Genomic DNA, 18,230 nt, shown 5'->3' with positions numbered 1-18,230 from the left:
TGTGGGAGTCAAGGACATTATGCGCGAGAGTGTACAGAGCAACGGCGGGAGCAGCAACAGGAGCAGACGGGAAGAGGTGCGGATGAAGAAGAACAGCAACGGAGGAGAGATGGAGAGGGAGAAACCACGCCAGGGTGGGATGGAGTGGAACAGAGTGGAGATCGGGAAGCTGGAGATGAAGAGGAGCGGATGCTGGATGACGAGGAGAGAGGTGAAGATGGAGAGACAGTAAGAGAGACACCTATGAGTGATAGGAAAGGGAAGAAGACAGTGGAAATTGTTAAAAAGACATATAGGGAGGGGGAGGGAGAGGGTGGGAAAAGGGAAATGGAGGGAGGGGGGGCAGAAGGGGAAATGGATGAGGGAACAAGCGATTTAAGGATAAGGGAGAAGAGGGGTGAGGACATAAGTGAGGGTGAGGGGGAAGGACAGGGTGGGACGGAGGGGGGTGGATCTGATGCAACAGATAGTGAAGAGGAAATAATGGTAAGGGTGGGAGAGGTGAGAAAAAGAGCTGTGAGTAAGATGCATGGAAGCAGAAAGGACAAAGTAAAAAAGAAAGCTGTTAAGTGATGAATGTTTGTGGGGTTTTTCTTTTTTTCCTATTTCCAAATGTAATGCTTATTATTTCCTCATTTAATGGGAATGGGTTGAGAGACAAGGCTAGAAGACTGCAAATCCTGATGGTGTGTGAAGCAGATATTATATGTCTACAAGAGACGCACTGGGATGAAAGTAGCATGAGGGATGCTAAGAGAGAATGGATGGGTGAACTGTATGTGAACAATGGGGGGGTGAAATCAAGAGGGGTAGCGATTCTTGTGAAGAAAGGAGTGATTGAGAATGTGAGGAAATGTGTGGATGATGGTGATGGAAGAATGATTGGAATAACATTTGAACACAAAGGGAAACGGTTTCAATTAATTAATATCTACGCACCAAATGAGGAAAAAGAGAGAAGGGTATTTTTTAATAGGATGGGGAGGTGGTGTGGTAGCAACAGTATAATTGTGGGTGATTTTAATGTGTGGTGTGGGAGGTTGGATGCATCTTCCAATGCGTGTTTTAAAAGTGACACCTCGAGAGGCGTGTTGAAAGAGATGATGGAAGAGAGGGGGATGATTGATGTGTGGAGAGAAAGGAATCCAGAAAGGAGGGTTTTCTCAAGGAGGCAAGTGGTGATGGGGGTGCTAAAACAAAGTAGGATTGATTTAGTTTTGGGAGCAAGGGGTGTTGTAGACTGGATAAGAGATATAGAGTATAAAGTCACAACATTAAGTGATCACATGGTGGTTAAGTTTAAGTTAAATCAACAAAGAGAAAGAAGAGGAGGGGGTGTGTGGTGCTTGAATGGGGGGTTAATAAGGGATGAAAAATATAAAAAGAATATGAGGGAGTGGATAAAAATGAGGAAGGAAGATAATTTGTATGTGGAAGATATAGGGAAGTGGTGGGAGAGTATGAAGAAAGGGGTAAAAGAGATAAGCATAAATCACAGCAAGGGAAAGAATAGGAGGGAGAAAGAGAGGGAAAGTAAATTAAAGATAGAGTTAAATGTAGAAGCTGAGAGAATAGACAAGGGGGAGGAAGGCAATTTAAAAAATTATATAAGAATAAGAGATGAATTGAGGGAGATGGAGAAGGAAAGGTGTATGGGTGCGATAGTTAGAAGTAGAGCGAGATATGTGGTTGAGGGAGAAAAATGTACAGGATATTTTTTAGGGCTAGAGAAAACAAAACAAATGAGGAACTATTTGGAACAAATAGAAGGAAAGGGTGGAGAAAAAATTACTGATCTGGTGGGGATAGCTGAAAGAGTAGAGGAATTTTATAGAGATCTATTCAGGAAGGGGGAAGTGGATGAGAAAAGCATGATGCAGATGATAGAGAAACTGGAGGTGAGGGTGAGCGAAGGCGAGAGGGAAATGTGTGAGGGGAACATTGAGATAGGAGAAATAGAGGCAGCGATAGCAGGGTTAGGAAGGAATAAGAGCCCGGGATTAGATGGAATAACAGCGGAATTTTATGTAGAATTTAAAGATGAATTAGTGCCAGTGATGTGGAAACTGTTTAGGTGGATAGAAGAGAGAGACAAAATGACAGCAGACATGTCAATAGGATTAGTAAGTATCATATACAAAAAAGGGGAAAGAGACAAATTAGAAAATTATAGACCGCTCACAATGCTAAATACAGACTATAAAATATTAGCAAGGGTGTTAGCCAATAGAATAAAAAGATGTATTGGAACGGTGGTAGGGAGCACACAGGCATATGGTATACCGGGGAGGGATATAGCTGACACAATATGCAGTATAAGGGATACAATAGAATACATGAAGAGAGGGGAAGGGGGGATAGTATTAAGTTTAGATTTGGAAAAGGCTTTTGATGGGGTGGATCACCAGTTTCTACAAAGGGTGTTGGAGGGGATGGGATTTGGGCACAGAATAGGTGGATGGATAAAGAGAATGTATGACAGTGCAGTTAGTTGTGTGAAGATAAATGGTATAGTCACTAATACGTTTAAATTAGAGAGGTCAGTAAGGCAAGGATGTCCTATGTCGTCGATGTTGTATTCGATCACGGCTGAACCATTAGCACGGCTGTTGAGCCAAAACAAGAAGAGTAAGGGAATCAAGTTAACAGAAGGGCAGGTGAGTTTAATATATCAATATGCTGATGACATAACAGTCACAGTGATGGATAAGGAAAGTATAGAGGAGGTGATAGAAAGTTTAAAATTGTATGGGAGAGCTTCAGGGGCGAAAGTGAATATAGAAAAGTCAAAAATAATGTATGTGGGTGAGAAAAGGGCAGAAAGATGTGAGATAGGTTTAGTGGAGAAACAAGACTATATTAGAATTTTGGGTGTTAATCTAGGGATAAGGGATAAAGAAGGGAGGGACAGACAATATGAAGGGATAGTGAATAGCATGAAGAAGACACTAGGTTTCTGGAAGCGCAGAGAACTAGGGCTGAAAGGGAAAGTAGTGGTTGTAAATGCATTAGTTATGAGCAAGCTTGTGTATGTAATGAATGTGTTGGATGTACCTGAGAGAGTTTTAAAGGAGGTGGAAAGTTTAGTGAGTGAGTTTCTGTGGGACGGGAAAGGAGTAAGGATAGCCAGGGAAGTGATGGAAAATGAGTATGAGGATGGAGGACTAAAATTGATAAATCTAGAGAGGAAGAGGAAGGCACTCAGAGTGAAAATGATGGTGAGGAAACTAAGGAATAAGGAGGATCAAATATGGAAGGGTTTTCTGAAGGAAGCGATTGAGAAAAGTGGAGGGTGTGGAGAGAGTGCGATGTTTATGGAATTAAAGAAAGGAATGTTGAATGGGTTGCCTGACTTTTATAAGGAGGTGCTGGAAGCATGGGGGGAATTTGTAAAATGTGTAAAATATGATTGTAAGAATGTAAGGCAGGTCTGGGAACAGCCAGTTTTTTTGAATCCAAAAATCACACATGAAGGGGGCACACTGTACAATAGGCTGATGTGGAAAGCGGGACTGAGGAAAGTGAGGGACTTAGTGTATGAGTATGTACCAGGGTTTATGAGAGCACAGGTAGTAGTTGATGAAGTGAGGGACAGGGGTGATGAAATATGGCTGGGTACAGCTGAGGGGATGATGGAGAAGATAAAAGGAGGGATGCCTCAAGAATGGATGGAATTGATAATGAAAGAGGCGGGAGTGGATGGAATAGGTGAGATTGAGCTGTATGTAGGTGAGGGAGAAAAAAAAGTGAACTTGATGAATGTGAAAACCAGTTTGGTGTATAAATGTTTAAGGGGAAAGAATGTAAGGAGACCGGCTGCGGAAAAAGTATGGGAGAGAGTATTGAAAAACATGGATGCAAGGGTGATTTGGAGGAATTTAAGAGTGAAGTGGAATAGTAGTGAATGTGAAAATTTTGATTTTCTTCTAAGGCATAATAGAGTCTTTAACAATTTAATAATAAGCAAGTTTGATAAGACGGTGAAGAAAGAATGTGATGTATGTGGAAAGGAGGTGGAAACATGTATGCATGAGTTTGTTGAATGCAGTGAGTTGCAAGTATACTTTGAGAGAATGAAAAAATTAATAAAGAGAGGTTGGCAAGATAGAGTGGTGGAAAGCATGGAGTGGAAGATATTGTGGCTGTTTGGTGTGAATGGGAGATTGAAAAAAGGGAATGTGAGTCTATTGAATTATGTATTAAGTCATGCAAGGTATGCGGTCAAACTAAGAAGGAATTTAGCCCATTATGAGAAAAGAAGAGCTGATGTATGGAGCATGTTTAAGAGTGGGTTGAAAAGAGATGTAATTATGATGTATAAATCATTAGATGTAGAGGAGTTTTTTAAAGGGTTTATTGAAGGAAGCACCCTTATTAAGATAGGCGGAGATGGAGAGGTAAAAATAGACTTTGGGGAATAGGGGATTAATTTATGAATGCCTGGATTGGGTGGAAACTGTCAAGGTCATATGGTTTTTGTTTACCTGAGTGTTTTGACTGCAGGTGTAAAGCAAAAGGTTTATTTAATTATTTATTTATTTTTGTATTTATTTATTTGTGTATTATGTTTTTTTTTTGTTTTTTTATTTGTTTTTTTTTTTTTTTTTTGAGGGATAATGTGGGACAATATGTATGTGTTGGGTGTGCTCTGAATAATGTTGAAAGAATGTTGAAAGTTATGGGAATGATTGATATGCAAATAATGTGTATTGGAAAATAATGTATAATTTTTTGATAATAAAAAAAAAAAAAAAAAAACACGCCCGATCTCGTCCGATCTCGGAAGCCAAGCAGGGTCGGGCCTGGTTAGTACTTGGATGGGAGACCGCCTGGGAATACCAGGTGCTGTAAGCTTTTTGGCATCTCTTTGCAATCAGCAGAGGACGCTGCTGCTCCTGCTTCAACAACCTGTTACTCTGCACCTGGCTGCACTTTTGGGGACGGGACAGCACAGATCACAATGTAAAGACACTTTTGTATTAAAATGTTACAAAGTTGACATGTTGAGAGCCAAAGCAACAAGCAAACGCTGAAAAGGAAAGGCTCCTGCGCTAGACATAAACACGTAGCTTCGTGCATGAAGGACATGATCGTCATGTTTAAAGAGGGTATTTGTCGCGCTCCCTCTCGCTTACGGCCATACCACTCTGAACACGCCCGATCTCGTCCGATCTCGGAAGCCAAGCAGGGTCGGGCCTGGTTAGTACTTGGATGGGAGACCGCCTGGGAATACCAGGTGCTGTAAGCTTTTTGGCATCTCTTTGCAATCAGCAGAGGACGCTGCTGCTCCTGCTTCAACAACCTGTTACTCTGCACCTGGCTGCACTTTTGGGGACAGCACAGATCACAATGTAAAGACACTTTTGTATTAAAATGTTACAAAGTTGACATGTTGAGAGCCAAAGCAACAAGCAAACGCTGAAAAGGAAAGGCTCCTGCGCTAGACATAAACACGTAGCTTCGTGCATGAAGGACATGATCGTCATGTTTAAAGAGGGTATTTTTCGCGCTCCCTCTCGCTTACGGCCATACCACTCTGAACACGCCCGATCTCGTCCGATCTCGGAAGCCAAGCAGGGTCGGGCCTGGTTAGTACTTGGATGGGAGACCGCCTGGGAATACCAGGTGCTGTAAGCTTTTTGGCATCTCTTTGCAATCAGCAGAGGACGCTGCTGCTCCTGCTTCAACAACCTGTTACTCTGCACCTGGCTGCACTTTTGGGGACGGGACAGCACAGATCACAATGTAAAGACACTTTTGTATTAAAATGTTACAAAGTTGACATGTTGAGAGCCAAAGCAACAAGCAAACGCTGAAAAGGAAAGGCTCCTGCGCTAGACATAAACACGTAGCTTCGTGCATGAAGGACATGATCGTCATGTTTAAAGAGGGTATTTGTCGCGCTCCCTCTCGCTTACGGCCATACCACTCTGAACACGCCCGATCTCGTCCGATCTCGGAAGCCAAGCAGGGTCGGGCCTGGTTAGTACTTGGATGGGAGACCGCCTGGGAATACCAGGTGCTGTAAGCTTTTTGGCATCTCTTTGCAATCAGCAGAGGACGCTGCTGCTCCTGCTTCAACAACCTGTTACTCTGCACCTGGCTGCACTTTTGGGGACGGGACAGCACAGATCACAATGTAAAGACACTTTTGTATTAAAATGTTACAAAGTTGACATGTTGAGAGCCAAAGCAACAAGCAAACGCTGAAAAGGAAAGGCTCCTGCGCTAGACATAAACACGTAGCTTCGTGCATGAAGGACATGATCGTCATGTTTAAAGAGGGTATTTGTCGCGCTCCCTCTCGCTTACGGCCATACCACTCTGAACACGCCCGATCTCGTCCGATCTCGGAAGCCAAGCAGGGTCGGGCCCGGTTAGTACTTGGATGGGAGACCGCCTGGGAATACCAGGTGCTGTAAGCTTTTTGGCATCTCTTTGCAATCAGCAGAGGACGCTGCTGCTCCTGCTTCAACAACCTGTTACTCTGCACCTGGCTGCACTTTTGGGGACGGGACAGCACAGATCACAATGTAAAGACACTTTTGTATTAAAATGTTACAAAGTTGACATGTTGAGAGCCAAAGCAACAAGCAAACGCTGAAAAGGAAAGGCTCCTGCGCTAGACATAAACACGTAGCTTCGTGCATGAAGGACATGATCGTCATGTTTAAAGAGGGTATTTGTCGCGCTCCCTCTCGCTTACGGCCATACCACTCTGAACACGCCCACAGTGTGTAGTTTCCGGTTCGGTGAGGTGGAAGTGTGAGGAGTCAGCGTGGAAGGAGAGGCAGAGAAAACAAAATTTAAGGAATAAGTTGAACTGTGCAACTAAGGACTGTGTTGGATAGTGGCTCTCTTTCCCCCGGCAGCTTGTTGCTGCGGAGGGGAAGTTTTTAGTGACACTCCAACTTGTCTGCAATGGCTCACGTGGCATCGAAGACCGGACCAGACATGACGGCAAATGGAGTTGCTGGAGATAAAGTCGGCGGTGGTTTGGCAGTTAAGGAAATGAGAAACCGGGAGGACTTGCGTCTGCCTGGTGTAAAAAAGGAGGTAAATAAGAGTCAGAGAAATCCGGTGGTGGAGACTCGAGGGGAGAACAGAAGACAAACCGACGGAGATGCGGGCATGATGTCGGGGACAGTGACGACGATTACAGACGGAGAGCCAAGAGCAGCGGGAGGTGAGGAGGAAATTGCGACGTTACATAAAACGTTGGTAATTAATGTGGAGGTGGACGGTGGAGACGATATAACAATGATGGAGCTACTAAGGGCCGTCGAGCTCACATGTGGGAGAATACTTGGGTGTCGGACTAAGAGTGATAAAAAGTGGGAATTGACTATGAGTAACCCAAAAGGGAAAGACAGACTGCTGGATGGTTTTCGTATTAAAGACTCCCGGGTCGTGGCCTCTGAAGTGATGAGAGACACAAGAGTGGTTTCTTTTCTAAATTTACCGCTTTACATCACGGATCGTCAAATTTATGATAAGCTGGGACAGTGGGGTGTGGAACCGGTGTCCACAATACGGAGGAAGAAATGGGCTGGCACTGATATCTATGATGGGACAAGATTCTTAAAAGTAAGATTCAGTGACTCGGTGTCATCACTGCCTTACAGCACCAAGTTTGAAACACTTGAAGGTCTGGAGTATTTTCGTGTCTTACATGACCATCAGATGCGAGTGTGTCGGTTATGTTTACAGACAGGGCATATACTCAGAGAATGTCCAGAGTTTAAATGTTTTAAATGTAACATGAACGGACATTATGCCAGGGAATGTAAGGCTGTGGATAAGGAGGATCCCAAGGACAGTAAAGATGGTAACACTGTGGAGGAGGAGGTAGAGGAGGAGGAAGAGGAAGAGGAGGAGGAGGAGGTGGATGTGGATGACAGAGTGGACGGAGGAATGGGAGACATCTCCAATGATATGGAATCGGAGAGGGACGATGCAGAGAGGCAGCCAAAGCTATGCCAGGAGGAGGTCAGGACAAGAAATGGAGGGAAAAGTGGAGAGCAGGGAGGGGGGGAGGTGATAGGATGCAGTGATACGCTTAACCCATTTGAGCGTATTGAACGCAAGTTGATGGACATGTCTGAGGCAGCGCAGGGTTCAGACAACGAGGACAGTGGGAATGTGTTGCGAAATCGGAGCCGGAGCTCTCAAAGAGGGGAGACGCATGGTAGTGTGGTTGTTTTGCCAGGCGTAACATCAGGAACAGGTCCACCCCTGTTGAGACAGGATGATGACCTTCAAAAGTGGGGGTTCACAGATAAGGGGGGAGGACATACCTCTGTGGATAGACAAGGGAGGTCGAGCAAGAAGGGGAAAGGGGGGAAAAGTAAGAAAAAATAAATGGTTTGAGTGTGCATCATGTATTTTGTTTGGGGATTATTTTTCTCTTTCTTCTTTTTTCTGTTATGCTTAAGCTCGCCTCTTTTAATATAAATGGACTGAGGGATATTGACAAATTTGAAAAAGTTCTGAAATTGTGTGATACAGACATCCTCTGTCTACAAGAAACTCATTGGGACACAGTGTTAGAAAATAGAGGCAAGAAAGTGTGGTCTGGCCATTTCTTTTCGAGTCACGGCACTCAAAGAGCGAGAGGTGTGAGTATATTGGTTAACAAAAACTCTAAGATTGATGCCGCTCTTATAGATAGGGATAGGGAAGGGAGGTGGGTGAAGATTCGTTTTGTTTTTGAAGGTTTTGAACATAGATTGTTGAATATTTATGCGCCAAATAAAGAGGGCGATCGGGTTTCTTTTTTTCAAGAATTGAATGGTGTTGCAAAGGATTGCACTATTGTCATGGGGGATTTCAATGTCAAGTTATGTCGGCTTGATGTTAGTGATGATTGTTCGTTCAAATGTGATGCTTCGAGGAGTACTTTAACTAATTTTTTGTTGAAGACTGAATTTTGCGATTTGTGGCGAAATGCACATCCAATGGCACGGGAATACTCGAGAATACAATCATGTGCGGGGGAAGTGAAGAGGAGTAGGATTGATTATTGTTTAGTGAAAAAATCGCAGTTAAAATTGTTTAACACGGTGTGTTATAATTTAAATTTTTTGAGTGATCATGCCATTCTTTCAGTTGTAATGGGGGTAAGAGGGAGTGGGAGGGGGGGGGGAGTGTGGCATTTAAATGCCAATCTCTTGTTGGAGAAAAGTTATATTGAGTGCATTTCAAATTTAATTCGTGTTGAAAGTTCACGGCCGATTTTTGAAATAAATATTATAGAGTGGTGGGAAGCATTAAAACTGAAAATTAAACGGAAAAGCATCCAGTACGCAATAAGAATGAATTTTAAACAAAAAGAAACAGAAAGATCATTAAGAAATACAATTGCTAGATTGAATGCACAGCCTGTTGTTGATATTGAACGGCTTATGAAGTTTCAACATGATATTAATGAAATAGAAAAACGGAAGTGTGAAGGTGCTATAATGAGAAGCAGAGCTCAATATGAATGAATGAATGAATGAATGAAATTTATTCGAACAAACGTGCAAGAATATATACAACCAATAGTAACAAACAGAAAACATAATGCAGGAAAGGTAAATGATAATCCTCAACAAAAGAAAAAAGGAAAAGTAGCTTTCTTGCCGACAAGCTCGAAAGGGAGTAGGAAGAAGTAAAAACTTATTTACTCCTACCCCCCAAGCTTAACGTTATTGTTTTCAAAAAAATATATACATATATCAATAAATAAAATGTATACCCAATGCCCATTAAGTTAACTGGCAAATAAGGAAATCATACTTACAAATGATAATACAGCCTATGTATACACATACTCATGCATATACACATACATATACATATATACACCCATAACTATATATATATAAACACAAACACACACATATATACATATATATTTATACCAATATATACATAGAACCCCTAGATCAGGCGAATAGGAATCTACCAAGTGTCAGTTAGGTCCTCTCTTCCCTATAAGCAGTAAAAACGGTGTGCTTGTATTTGCTCTTGAATTGAGCAATGTTTGGACATTGTTTTAATTTCACATCCAGACTGTTCCAAAGTCTTACTCCATTAATTGAGATACAGAATCTTTTCCTTGTGGTTCTAAATCTGCAAATCCTGAAATTTAAAGGTTCCCTTAAATTATGTTCTCCCTGTCTTTCATAGAACATGTTCAGTAAGCTAATGGGTAATAAATTGTTCCTAGCTTTGTATAAAATTTGAGCTGTTTTAAATTCCACAATGTCGTAGAATTTCATGATCCGGGATTTGACAAATAATGGGTTGGTGTGAGTCAGGAAGTTTACATTATGAATTATTCTGATACCTCTTTTTTGCAGTATGAAAAGTGGCTGCAAGGAGCTTTTATAAGTACTGCCCCACACCTCTGTACAATAATTTAAATAGGGTAAGACTAGCGAACAGAATAGAATGTGGAGAGATTTATAATCTAGGAAGTGCCTTGCTTTGGAAATAACAGAGATGCTCCTAGATAATTTACTACAGATGTATTTAATGTGAGATTTCCAGCAAATTTTGTGGTCTATTATCACCCCAAGGAATTTAATTTCATTTACTTTTTCAATGTTAACACCCCCAATTTGTATCCCAGTTTTATAGTTAACCTTAGTATTACTGAATATCATATATTTAGTCTTGTTCAAGTTTAATGATAATTTATTACTGTCAACAGAATTTAATCTGTTTAAATTCGGAAGTGATTTTGTCCAAAAGTTGCTGTAAATTCTCACTAGAACCAATAATGTTTGTATCGTCAGCAAATAGGATACATTTGAGTATTTTAGATATTTTACATATATCATTTACATACATGATAAATAATTTAGGTCCCAACACTGACCCTTGTGGTACACCACACACAATGTCCAGACTTCTTGACTGATGTTCTCCCATTTTCACAAATTGTTTCCTATTCTCTAAATAGCTTCTTACCCACTGTAATGCTATTCCCCTGATCCCATAACGTTCCAATTTGTTAAGTAATATTTCATGATTTATTGTGTCAAATGCTTTTTTTAGATCTATAAATACCCCCACAGCATAACTCTTTTTTTCTATAGAATTGGTAATTTCCTCAATGAGTTCAATTAAAGCATGTGATGTTGATCGCTTACTTCTAAATCCATACTGACTGTCAAAGAGCAAGTTATGCTTCTCTATGAAATTATCTAATCTGCAGTTGAAAAGTTTTTCCAGAATTTTAGAGAATTGTGGGAGCAGGGAAACAGGTCTGTAATTTGTGAATTGGTGTTTGTCTCCAGTTTTAAACAGGGGAATAACCTTAGCAGTTTTCATATTATTAGGAAATTGACCATATTGCAGTGACAAATTAAAAATGTGTGTGAGTGGTTTGGAAATACCATCAATTACATGTTTTATTACTTTCATATCTATGTCATGATTATCAGTGGATGTCTTGGATTTACAGTTGCGAACAATATCAAGTATTTCATTTTCCTGTACCGGTTTGAGGAACATTGTATTCGGATTCTTTTCTATCAGCTCCTCACTCCTTATTGCTGCATCTTGAATTTCTTTGGCTAAGTTTGGTCCAACATTTACAAAAAAGTTATTAAATCTATTTACCACATCATCCATGCTATGAATAATCGTATCTTTTTCTAAAAAATATGTAGGGTAATCAATTTGCTTTGAGTTATTTCTAATTATGCTGTTTAATATATTCCATATGTCCTTAATATTGTTCTTACTGTTTTCTAATAGTTTAGTATAGTGCTCTTTCTTATGTGCTCTTAATATATTAGTCAGTTTATTTTTATATTTCTTATACTTTTCCTCTGCTTCCTTAGTTCTACATTTTATGAAATTTCTATAAAGTAAATTTTTCTTTTTACAAGCATTCTGCAGTCCCTTTGACATCCACTGATTATTTTTATACTGATGTTTTCTCCATTGTTGTTTAACTGGACAATTTTTATCATATAACATTTTAAAAGTCCGTATAAATTTATCATAAGCTATATTAGTGTCATTTTCCTGAAATATAAAATCCCAGTCCTCAATTAATAAGTCATATCTGAGTGCATCCATGGACTGTTCTGTTCTAATTCTTCTATATAGTGGTAGATTATCAGGCTTGTTTTTTGAGTCCTTACTGTTATAGACTATAAAAACTGGAAGGTGGTCACTTATGTCATTTACAAGCAAACCGCTTATTATATTGCTCTCAATATCATTAGTGAATATATTATCAATCAAAGTTGCACAATGAGATGTTATCCGGCTTGGCCTAGTAATTTTGGGAAATAGACCAATACTGTACAAGGAATTGATGAAGTCATCAGTCATCTTGTAATTGTTTGGATTCAGTAAATCAATATTAAAATCACCGCCAATAAACATGACTTTATGATGTGCAAAAGAGAAGTGTTCCTCCATCCAGTTTTTGAATATATCAATATCAGAACCAGGTGATCTATATATACAACTTACAATAATATTTTTCTTTTTTTCTCTACTTATTTCTATTGTGAGACATTCAAGTACATTATCCACGACAGTTGACATAGATTCCACAACATTATAAATAAAACCCTTGTCCACATATATAGCCACACCACCGCCATTCTTGTTTTTTCTGTTCATACAGATTAATTCATAACCATGAAGATCAAAGTCCATGCCCTTTTCACTGTTAATCCAAGTTTCGGATATTAGAATTATATTGAAGGGGTGTACAAATTGATTTAAGTAGTCCTTTATATGTTGGAAATTTGCATATAGGCTTCTGCAATTAAAATGGATTATAGATATTTTATTTTCCGTTTTTAAGGTCCTATTAAACTGTTCCTCAGTATAATAATGGCAGTCGCTATCAGTATTTAACAAAAAGTTATTATCTGGATCAATATCATGTTCTAAGTGTTGTGGTTTATGATCAGTGTACTGGGCTGTCTTTAACTTAAAATTATCTATTTCAGCAATTCTATCTCGTAATTGTTCTGCAACAGGATGAGAATGTGTTCCGTTAATGGTCATAATAGTGTTAGTGTCATCTCATACCTTAAGCCTGTTTAGGAGTACTGGTACGTGGATGTATGACCAGTTTATCGTGACGCAAATAGGCAATGTCCCCTTTCTCCCTGGCAGCTCTCAGCTCCGGCATTAACTCTTTCCTCTTTCTTCTCACGGCATCGGTGAAGTCCTCATTAATAAAGATATTAGACCCCTTCAGAGACTTGGTGCGCTGCAGAATGTCTTGTCTGTCCTTATGCCGGAGTAGTTTAACTATTATCGGCCTTGGTCGCTCACCTCTAGGTTTCCCCGTGCGGTGCGCTCTCTCCACCTCCACCTCCCGCTGCAGCTGTAGTTTCTCAGCGAGGACTTTTTTTACCTTGCCCTCCGTCTCGGTCCACGTTTCTCCTGGGGACTCTGGTATTCCGTCTAGGACCAGGTTGTTGCGCCTCGTCTGGCCCTCCAGGTAATCCAGTTTATCAGTCAGCATTAACATGCTGTCGCAGACTTTAAAAACGTCCGCCTGCATAGTGTCAGAGCGTTCCGAATGTTTGTTGAATTGGTCCTTCAGCTCATCCACCTCCTTCTGCGTAAATTCAAGGCTCGTTTTAATTTCCTGTAGATCCCTGGTCAGAGCGTCAATTCTGCCATTGTTGGTCTCCATAATGATCTGAACGAAGCCCTTAAAATTCTCCTGTTGCTGCTGCAGCAGCGCCATAAACAACTCCTTTTGTTGTTGCATTAAATCGTTCACCTGACCCAGTGACACCAGTTCTTCGTCAGGTTTCACCTCAGTTTTGGAAGCTTTCGGCGGCATCCTCAAAATTCCGGTAAAGCCGTTTAGCGTACTCCACTGAATGATATTCTTAATATTCTCCTCAAGCCGTCCCCTTTGCTGTTGTTTACGTTGCTATGCCGTAGAAGGTGAGAAAAATACAGCTTTCTTTTTGAATCTGGAAAAAAAGAAACAAAATCGGTGCTATATTCATGAAATTAAAAACAAGGAAGGGAAAATCATGACGCATTTGGTAGATATATTGGACATGGTTAAAAATTTTTATAGTGATTTGTTTGCATCAGAGGGCTCAAATATCCAATTGACAAATGATATTTTGACTCATATGGACAATAAACTTTCTGATGGTGATAGCCTATTGTGTGAACAGGAAATAACTGAACAAGATATCGAAAGTGTAATAAATCAGTTGGTTTTAAATAAAAGTCCAGGAACCGATGGTTTGACAGCAAAATTTTATAAGGTATTTTGTAATATATTAAAACCCATTCTGCTAAAGTTGTATAAAGCCATTGAACATACTCAAATCGTGCCTGAATCTATGACTGTGGGATTAATTACCTTGATTTTCAAAAAAGGGGAGGAAAATGATTTGGCAAATTATAGGCCGATTACTTTATTAAATAATGATTACAAAATCTTGATGAAGATTTTGGCCATAGAGTGAAGCAAGTGCTGCACACTATTATAGAGCCTACGCAGGCTTATAGCATACCAGGTCGAGAGGTATCGGATATCATATTCTCTATACGTGATGTTGTGGAGTTTTTGAAACTTACAAAAAGAGAAGGTATTCTTTTAGCAATTGATTTTAACAAAGCATTTGATAGGGTGGAACATTCCTTTATGTTTTGTGTATTAAGTAAGATGGGATTTGGAGAAAAATTTTTAAAATGGATGCAATTATTGTATAAAAATGCTAAAGGCAGTGTCAAATGCAATGGGATAGTCACTGATACTTTTCCTTTACAGCGATCGGTAAGGCAGGGATGTCCGTTGTCATCGATTTTATATACAATAGTTGTTGAACCACTGAGTAAATTAATTAAATCAGATAAGTATATTAGAGGGATTGAGCTACCAGGGGGAGAAGTGTGTGTTATCCAGCAGTTCGCTGATGATACGACATTACTGGTGAGTGATATGGCAAGTATTCAAAGGGCGATAGATGTATTTAATATATATGGTCAAGCCTCGGGCTCGCGTATTAATATGAATAAATCAGAACTGATGTTTATAAATATGATTGGGCTGCGACAAGCAGATCTATCCTTTGCAATCCAAAGTAAACATGTCAAAATCTTAGGGATATATATAGGAATAGATGCAATAGCAGCGAGAGATCTCACTTGGTCAGGAATCTTGAAGAAAATTGAATCGGTTCTAAATTATTGGAAAATGAGAGATCTCAAATTAAATGGTAAGGTTATAGTTTTGAATAATTTGATATTGTCAAAACTGTCTTATGTTTTAGCAGTAATAGACTTACCCTTGTGGGTATTGAATAAATTAAATGGATTAATAACCACTTTTTTGTGGGGAACATCAGTCAGCAAAATTGCTAGGAAAACTCTAATTGGTAAATACAGTGAGGGAGGTCTACAATTAGTGGACATTGAAAGTAAAAAAAGGGCTTTTCGATTGAAGGTTGTCAAAAACTACTTGTATGATCCTACGCCTATATGTGGAAAACTATGATGAAGTTTTTCTTAACACGAATACTTGACATAGGAGATTTTGTTCTACTAATGCGTTTGAAACAACCGATGACAGCAGGTCTCCCGTATTTTTACAGGGAGGTCCTGTCTGCTCAAGCGGAATTTTTACAGCACATATTATATAAGTGTGAGTCAATTGGAATGGTACGAAATATGCCTATTTTCCTAAATGAATGTGTGAAAACAAACGGTAAATTGTTGTATAATGATAAGATGTTAAGAGCAGGAATAGTGCAAATTAAAGATATTATTTATGAATTAGTAACAGGGTTTCTGCCGACGAATGCCATTTATGACACTGTAAAGACAATAGATTACGATGTAAATTATGCTACAATCAGGAATTATTATAAAGTGCTGCAGGATAGTATTCCCAGGAGGTGGAGGAATATGATACACACCCAAATTGTGACATCAAGGGAGGAGAAATTACCTGCATTACTATGTAAAAATGGAGGTGAAGAAGTGGGACTTCAGCAAGTTAAATGTAAATATTTCTATGATTTGTTTTTGAATCGAGCGGTACAGCCACCAGCATCCTTAAAGTATTGGAAAAATATGTTCCCACAATTAACAGCAAGCGAAATATGGGGTGACTGGAGGGTTAAAGGTAATAGTATTGAAGCAGCAGATAACGACTATAAAATCAGACACAATAAAATATTTACAAATGTTATTTTACACCAAATCAATAGGGAAATAGACCGTGAATGTGATGTATGTGGTTTAGTATCGGAAACATTATTGCACATGTTTGAAAGTTGTACTGAATTAGTTGGTTTTTTTTGGTTTATTGAAGAATTGTTTGGTTCAGAAATTAGGATTGATTTGGGAAGGAAATGATTCATGGGAGATTTTTATGTTGTTTGGTATTTGGGGGAAGAGCAGGGTGAAAAATGCAGCTCTATGTAGATTTCTGCTTAGTCATGCTCGACTAGCCATCAAAATTCGCCGAAATTTAGCTCATTTCGAAAATAAATTGCATTTAGTTTGGCCAATCTTTAGGAACATCATTAGAAAACATGTTAGGTTCAGATGGCTGAATGGAACTGCAGATTTTGCCCTACTCTTTCTCAGAGACAATTCTTTGATTTCTGTTAATGGAAGAGGGGAGTTGAGATTTGATTGGAGATTATGAGGGGTGTATGTTTATTTTTTATTTTTATTTTTTGTTAATGTGGGGGTTGATTTTGTAATATTTGTCATGAGGTTTATTTTGGGATTGGTTGAAATGAATGAGTCTGTAATAAAGTGTGGATCTTGTAATGAGGGGAGTTTTATGAGTCTGGGTGGATGTAATGGTTTTGTTTGTGTGTGTTTTTTTTCTCTCTTATTTTCTGGTAATTGAATGGGTGTATATTTCAACTATAATTTGGCGATGTATGTATAAGAGTTGAATTAAGGCGACTAGTGATTTAATTATTGTCAAACTAAAATGTAATTTTATGTTATAAGAGGAGTTTTTGGCTTTGATGTTATTTTATGGTTTTTGTGTTTGTTAGGAGTGTGAAATGCTGTAGTGCAGGTGCTTAAGGGTGTGTAGTTTTTTGGATAAATGTTCCATTTAGTTAGAGGGTATGTTTGTATATTTTCTTATTTCTTTGTTTTGAATAGTAAGTCTTCACAAAAGGTTTAGGTTTAGGCTGTATAAAGAAGGAATGGGATGTAAGGTGAAATTGTTTTGAGAAAACGTTGTATTTTATTTCTTTTTATTTTATTTTTTCTTTTTTTTCTTGAGATGTTTTGTTTTGTAGTGTTCTCTGTGTTAGTTTGGATTGTGTCTGAATGGATGGAGGGGATTTGTGTGTCTGATGAATAATGGTGGTGTATGTAACTACATGATGTGATCCAAAATGTATTTTTTAACGAAAATATATTTTCATAATAAAAGAGAAAAAAAAAAACACGCCCGATCTCGTCCGATCTCGGAAGCCAAGCAGGGTCGGGCCTGGTTAGTACTTGGATGGGAGACCGCCTGGGAATACCAGGTGCTGTAAGCTTTTTGGCATCTCTTTGCAATCAGCAGAGGACGCTGCTGCTCCTGCTTCAACAACCTGTTACTCTGCACCTGGCTGCACTTTTGGGGACAGCACAGATCACAATGTAAAGACACTTTTGTATTAAAATGTTACAAAGTTGACATGTTGAGAGCCAAAGCAACAAGCAAACGCTGAAAAGGAAAGGCTCCTGCGCTAGACATAAACACGTAGCTTCGTGCATGAAGGACATGATCATCATGTTTAAAGAGGGTATTTGTCGCGCTCCCTCTCGCTTACGGCCATACCACTCTGAACACGCCCGATCTCGGAAGCCAAGCAGGGTCGGGCCTGGTTAGTACTTGGATGGGAGACCGCCTGGGAATACCAGGTGCTGTAAGCTTTTTCGCATCTCTTTGCAATCAGCAGAGGACGCTGCTGCTCCTGCTTCAACAACCTGTTACTCTGCACCTGGCTGCACTTTTGGGGACGGGACAGCACAGATCACAATGTAAAGACACTTTTGTATTAAAATGTTACAAAGTTGACATGTTGAGAGCCAAAGCAACAAGCAAACGCTGAAAAGGAAAGGCTCCTGCGCTAGACATAAACACGTAGCTTCGTGCATGAAGGACATGATCGTCATGTTTAAAGAGGGTATTTGTCGCGCTCCCTCTCGCTTACGGCCATACCACTCTGAACACGCCCGATCTCGTCCGATCTCGGAAGCCAAGCAGG

The 18,230-nt window shown here is 39.6% G+C and overlaps 5 non-coding genes and 1 pseudogene across 5 annotated transcripts in view; all 6 read left to right on the top strand.

Annotated features, from left to right (window-relative positions):
• Nucleotides 1–5,129: 5,129 nt before the first annotated feature.
• On the top strand, nucleotides 5,130–5,248 carry LOC130165690 (5S ribosomal RNA). Its single transcript, XR_008826906.1, has one exon. It is a non-coding gene; the product is annotated as a 5S ribosomal RNA (ribosomal RNA).
• A 270-nt stretch (nucleotides 5,249–5,518) lies between these two features.
• LOC130165689 (5S ribosomal RNA) lies at nucleotides 5,519–5,637 on the top strand. Its single transcript, XR_008826905.1, has one exon. It is a non-coding gene; the product is annotated as a 5S ribosomal RNA (ribosomal RNA).
• A 275-nt stretch (nucleotides 5,638–5,912) lies between these two features.
• On the top strand, nucleotides 5,913–6,031 carry LOC130165688 (5S ribosomal RNA). Its single transcript, XR_008826904.1, has one exon. It is a non-coding gene; the product is annotated as a 5S ribosomal RNA (ribosomal RNA).
• Nucleotides 6,032–6,306: 275 nt separating this feature from the next.
• On the top strand, nucleotides 6,307–6,425 carry LOC130165743 (5S ribosomal RNA). The gene has a single exon (XR_008826957.1). It is a non-coding gene; the product is annotated as a 5S ribosomal RNA (ribosomal RNA).
• Nucleotides 6,426–17,786: 11,361 nt separating this feature from the next.
• Nucleotides 17,787–17,895, top strand: LOC130165819 (5S ribosomal RNA; annotated as a pseudogene).
• A 275-nt stretch (nucleotides 17,896–18,170) lies between these two features.
• Nucleotides 18,171–18,230, top strand: part of LOC130165687 (5S ribosomal RNA) — a 119-nt gene continuing 59 nt past the window's right edge. Inside the window, exon 1 of the ribosomal RNA XR_008826903.1 lies at nucleotides 18,171–18,230. This exon is cut by the window's right edge and continues 59 nt beyond it. This is a non-coding gene — a ribosomal RNA (5S ribosomal RNA).

This window comes from Seriola aureovittata, chromosome 24 (genome assembly GCF_021018895.1).
Source record: "Seriola aureovittata isolate HTS-2021-v1 ecotype China chromosome 24, ASM2101889v1, whole genome shotgun sequence".
NCBI classification, from domain to species: domain Eukaryota; kingdom Metazoa; phylum Chordata; class Actinopteri; order Carangiformes; family Carangidae; genus Seriola; species Seriola aureovittata.
This window is presented reverse-complemented; position numbering and strand designations above follow the sequence as displayed.